Source organism: Notechis scutatus, chromosome 8 (genome assembly GCF_049901735.1).
Source record: "Notechis scutatus isolate UNSWTSFEM ecotype Mainland chromosome 8, rNotScu1.2, whole genome shotgun sequence".
NCBI classification, from domain to species: domain Eukaryota; kingdom Metazoa; phylum Chordata; class Lepidosauria; order Squamata; family Elapidae; genus Notechis; species Notechis scutatus.
This window is the reverse complement of record NC_142016.1, coordinates 9376985-9382984: the sequence shown is the minus strand read 5'-3', so window position 1 is coordinate 9382984 and position 6000 is coordinate 9376985. Positions and strand designations below refer to the sequence as shown.

Here is a 6000-nt window from a genome sequence, read left to right as displayed (position 1 = left end):
AGCCACATTATGAGCGAGTCTACACAGCTATTCTTGCTAGCTCCGGCCTGACAATGGATATGAATACTCGTGAGCCAGAAAAATAATCCAGATTTCTCAATGCAGAGAGATCATAAATCCTGGGTGGTTTGCTCCATTGTCATTGAAGTGACATGAGATAATTCTATATTTAAGGCGGCAGGGGTGGGCAGTTTATCCTTAGACACATTCTTGTGGAGACAGTCATGCTTAATGCCATCAAGCAAAGGACGGACATCACTTCTATTCTTCTTTAGAACTGAGACCTTCACCAGCCCTGCTCAGGTTTTCCTCTACTCCACTGGGATCCTTAACATTGGGGAAATATTTTTCATCCTTAAGGTATGCAATATTCTCCCCTCTCAAATATGTAACTTGCTTTGAAAAGTTGTTTGAGATTCTTCAATTATATTTTGCATGAAATAAATCCTATCCCACCAGCCTTTTATTTTACAAGAACGTTTTGTTCTGTTCTTTTCTTCTACTTTAAGTTACTATGAAGAGGAATCCAATTAAAAACAAAGGACCTATTCTTTTATATTAGGTCCCAAAATAGCTTATCCTTTTAAAATTACTTCTGTTTATTATTTATGTCTACAGTAGGTTGCATTCCTTTATCAATAAAAGCAGCCTGGCTGAGAGTGAGATATTTCCATCACGCCATATCAAATCGTGGCAACATCTAACCTTAATTCATGACTAATACTTTTTGTTTTAGGTAAATGCAAACTATAGCTTACAGTTTCTGATGAAACAGCAAACTCTGGTTTCCCATAAACAAGGATAGGGTATTTCTAATTCTCATATGCAAGCGTGATGAATATTAATGGGACAAACTCTTAGCATTCATTTTTCTAACACTGAAGGTTGTCTTCATACCATTCTAATATCCTGCCAAGGATTTGTAGAGCTTCAACAACTTGGCACTTCAACCTCAAAACCTGGGAAGTGTTTATTTGTCCTCGACTTCAAACCACAATTGGGACCAGAATTATGTTGCTAAGCAAGGCAGTCGTTAAACAAATCACATCTGATTTTACAACCCTTTTGCCAGAGCTGTTAGGTGAATCACAGCAGTTATTAAATGAATCACAGCAGTTGTTAAGTGAATCAGCATTGACTTTGCTTGCCATAATCTGTCTGGGAAGGTCGCAGTGTTGATTATGGGACCATGTCAATGTTGTGTGGATTATAAATGTGCACACCAAGAATAAGTCTCTATTTTCAGCGTCATTGTAATGTCAAAACGGTCACTGAATGAATGGCTGTAAGTTGAGGACTGTTTCATTATTTTATGATAAAAAAACCAAGTTAAAGTGTTAAAGTGAGTCCATTGCTTCAATCATTTGTCTGATTCTGTCTGGCACATATTCAAGATGAGTCCAGCATGGAGCTGTTGGAGAAAAAAAACTGCTGGCCATAAGGAAGCTCTGCATACAGACACAGAGAGGAACTCCTTGACTTACTTTGTGGCCATTCAAAGTTACAGTGGCATTGAAAAAAAGCGGCTGCTATCATTTTTCACACTTACAACCGTTGCAGCATCCCCATGGTCATGTGATCAACATTCAGGTGCTTGGCAACTGGCATGTATGATGGTTGCACCTTTTGCGATCTTCTGACAAGCGAAGTCCATGGGGAAGCCAGATTCACTTCACAACCATGTTACTAACTTAACAGCGGCAATGATTCGCTTAACAACTGTGGCAAGAAAGGTCGTAAAATGGGGCAAAACTCGCTCTGCAACTGTCTCACTTAGCAATAGAAATTTGAGGCTATTGTGGGTGTAAGCCGAGGACTAACCTGTAATAGCACCTACGAGATTAAGAGCCACATTGCTAAGATGCCACTGCTGATGCCAGAGATGGTTGCAAGTACTTGGAGTCCTTTCTAAGACAGAAGTCTTAGTTGGTCAGCATTGTCTATTTCAAGTTTGTTACTTCAGGTTCGTTTGTGTATCTGGTTGCAAGCTTCATACTCTTTCCCTTTCAGTGCATTTACATTATGAAGGATGGATGATGTGTGTTGAAAAATAATCACATGCAATGAACATGAGATAAATGTGTACAATAAATTGCAAAGACTGAAACTAACATCTGGAAACTGGTGGTTTTTTAATTATTTTTTATTATTCAATTTCCTTTGTTATATATAAAATTTCCATATCCACAATGGCAGTGTACTGTCTGGTTACAATCTCTTTTAAATGCAAATAACAAACTTTATACATTAATTATTATTATTATTCTCTAAATCTATTCACCATAATCTTCGCTTATCCTTATTAAACAATTTCCATTATTTAATTAAACACTCTGTTCAGTTTTGTCGTATAATTAGTTAATATCAAACCTTATAAATATCACATTTATCACCATTACCCTCCAAGTCTAATAATCATAATATTATTTGTTGAGGGGTAGAAAGAGATCAAAAACATTTACTGAGATTGAACCATGGCAAATTTATTTTTGACTGCAATCTCTTCTTTTCGATGTGTGGTACTCTCTTATAAGACCCACATAGTCTTTTAATTGTTTAGGTGAAAATTTAATTCTATTCTTCTTTTCCAACCGTTCCCTTCCATTCATTACCAACTAATTCTTCCTACGATCGTAAAGAATTTCGTAATGATTAGAAAAATGGAATAGGAAGAAATGGCTTTATTTTTTACAAAAGGGAACTTTCTAGACATAAAACTGTCCACCTGTCTTATCAAAGTGTTTCAGTTTGATTAAGAGGAATATGAGTTAGGAGTTGTCACTAAATTTCTGTTTTAATTTTAAAGAAACTTTTCTCCAGCTCGCAGAGTCTTTTTGCTGTGAGATATAGAATCGCAGTTCAGGATTTGTAGATGACCATGAGTTTCTCCATGAGCAAATTCCTCCAGCCTGGAGGAACATACAGAATGTCCTCAGCCTTTGGACTCCATTTTCACAGCTAAATCATCTTGCAATGTGAAGCAGAGTACAGCAGATCCTTTGAGCCTGTGAGCTGCTGAGGATGTCAGCAGAGCATTTGAACAGATATTGATGGAATCTAAGTCTAAAACTCAAAATAAAAACTCATGTTCTACCTCAGAGGCAAGCAAATGTCCTCTTCTGGCAGAGGTTTTTATGGGCCAGAATTCATGCAAAAATCAACCTGTTTTCTTGTATTGTGTCAGAAGGCTGTTGGTTATTTTCACTCCTCTATAAACTTAAACTTGTGATACTTTTCAGAATTAACAGGAAACAGGAGACCTGAGGTGGGTGGGTGTCATTCCACCAGTATTGTCACCCCAGCTTGGATTACAGAAGTACGTTTGCACAACGCTGCAGTATCCATAATGGCATCTTATGATCTTGGAATACAATTTAAGGGGTAATTTTCTCCTCTCATTTTAATCCATAAAGATCAGATAAAGGCAACTGTATTCCTCAACTTATAATTATCACTTAACGGCCATTTGAAATTATGACACATCAGAACAGCTGTTTTACACCCCACAAAGCATTTCTGGCCATCATAAAAATATCACTACACACACACACACACACACACACACACACACATCTATATCAGTCATGTGACTGCATTTGGATGCCTGGCACCTAGCTTGTATTTAGGACTGGTGGAAACCTCCCACAGACACGACTAGTGATTTTTGCCAGTTTCTGGCAAAATACACCCATTTAAAAGAGTGGATTTGAACTTATGACTGCAGCATTTTCTTAATGACCATGGTGATTCATTTAACAACTGCTGCATAAATGTTGTAAAATTAGGTTCGGTCATATAGGTGCCTTATGACTGTAATGACTTAAGACAGGAAATTTAGTTCCAATTGTGGTTTTAAGTCAAGGACTACCAGTATAAATGGATATTGTATTTCTCACTTCCCCAAATCTGAAAAAAGACAATAAGCAGAATATGGCTTCCTCCTATTTTGTGAGTACACCTCTTAGGAGGCAGAATTGTGTAAAGTAGCTATTGATAATCCTCTCCTCCATAAATTGCCTTTACTGTAAAGCCATCCAAGCTGGTAGTCACTGTTACATCTTGTGGTGGTGAATTCCACAGAGCTCTTAGCTGTCCTAAATTTCCCCATAGTTTAGCTTAGCTTTATTGAACTAATCTTATATGAGAGAGACAAGAGTATTTCTACAGTAACTGGTCATTAGAAATTTTTGATTATATAATTACTACCATTGCCTTGATAAGAATTTGCCAAATATATGCCTATTTATACTGCATATAAAGTATGATTTGCAAACATAAAAAAATCCTGGGAAATAGTGCTGTGCAGATCATCAAGAAGCGTGCTTGTTTTTGCATTGCAAATCCTTTCAATTGTGAGATGTTTGAGTTTGGGATGGGTGCTCGTGGTCTCTTTTTCAATTTATATCAGAGGAACAGCACCCATAAAATAGGGCGAGACACAGCTGCCATCTTTTTGACTCCCCTCTCTTGAAACCCCAGCAAAACCATTCCAGGCACCCCTTCAATGCCAGTTTAGGAGCAATGAAAACAATTCTTTTCATCCTTTCTGGTTCAAACGGTGAGTGCAAAATCCCAGCGAATCTGTCTACCACCCATTCAAATCAGCCACCTGTTCAAAATATGTGTTTGTACCTGCCAAGTATCCTGTGTAGAATCTTTTCTCAGCATTGGCAAGCACCAGTTCGGGCAGGCAGAAAGACAGGGGGGGGGGGGGCTTCATTCAAAGCCAAACCTGTTGCTTTTCCTTTTTCTGTTTTGCCCCATAAAAGGAATTACATCACGTTTGCGGCAAAAAGATCTTAACTGAGCTACATCCGGGCTACCTGACACAGATAAGATTTGCTGTGGAAGAAGTGTAAAGGAGTTTAGAACAGGAAGTTCAAGGACATCTCATTCATGGCATTTTGCAAAGGAAAAAATTCTTCTCAGGTGATCCATTACAGTCTTCCTCTTGCAGATCATGAGAACAGCAATATCACTAATAATATTTATTTGCATACTGCTCTTCATCTAATTGTCTTGAAACACGTTGCCACAATGCAATCATCATGCAGTCAATGAAGCATTAAAACAATACGATCAAATCTTCTACTTCAGTCAGAAGCAAACATGTTAAGCTGCGGGGGGAAATGTATTCTGATGTAGGTCTAAAGGCAAAAAGCTCATCAACCTGGCTAGTCACATCAAGAACATCTTTCTTGGATAGTTGAAACTTAGCCATTATTCATTAGTTGCACCACAATATGATCATGTTTGCAGATTTAGTGGGTGTGTCAGGGTTTACCAACAAAATCTGATCATCCAAGCCATTTTGATCCTGAGGTCAATACATCTATACCTTGAGATAGTCTTAGAAGTCATTGGGCAACTTGCACAACTGACTTGAGAATAAGAGTGATATGTCTCCAGTTGTGCAAACTACATCATGGTTGTTCCATTCCATGTTAACTGAAATTGGCAAACCATCTTCACCAAGCAGAAGGCAGCGTGGTCACCTAACCCATTCCTGAGATGTCCATGTGTCCACCTGTCCCCGATGCTCCTAGTCTGGATAAGCTTCCTTGATACAGATGTTTATTGCTTCATCCAGTCAGACTTCCTCAGTCCACTTAGCAATAATTCTCTTTCCTTAGTTCCTCCTCAACCTGTCAAAACACTTTGAATTTTGAATTTAAGAGAACAGTTGTTCATTTGTCTGCTGGATTCCTGAAGCTGGTCTTCTTGTCCTGAGCTTCACCAATGTAAGAGTGATAGAGACATGTGTCCTGAGTATTTATTTATTTTTTGTTTCTTCACTGTAACACATGGGCTATTTTAAAACCTGTCAGTTGTACTCAAGCATAAACAGTTTATTAAAAGTCTTAGCCTGATACATTCTGATTAAAATTTTAAAAAAAATGTTTTCAGGTTCAGTATGCAACATGCCATAAAACCAATTTGAAACAAGGATCTCCTTAAATATAAGGAATATATAAATACAGGGAAGGGTTTTTAATAATT

At 37.8% G+C, this 6000-nt stretch overlaps 1 protein-coding gene across 1 annotated transcript in view; it reads left to right on the top strand.

Moving 5' to 3' along the window:
- Nucleotides 1-200: 200 nt before the first annotated feature.
- Nucleotides 201-6000, top strand: part of MYOM3 (myomesin 3) — a 53245-nt gene continuing 47445 nt past the window's right edge. Inside the window, exon 1 of the mRNA XM_087970585.1 lies at nucleotides 201-360. The gene's annotated coding sequence lies outside the window, so the exon portion shown is untranslated. The remainder of the gene's footprint in view (nucleotides 361-6000) is intronic.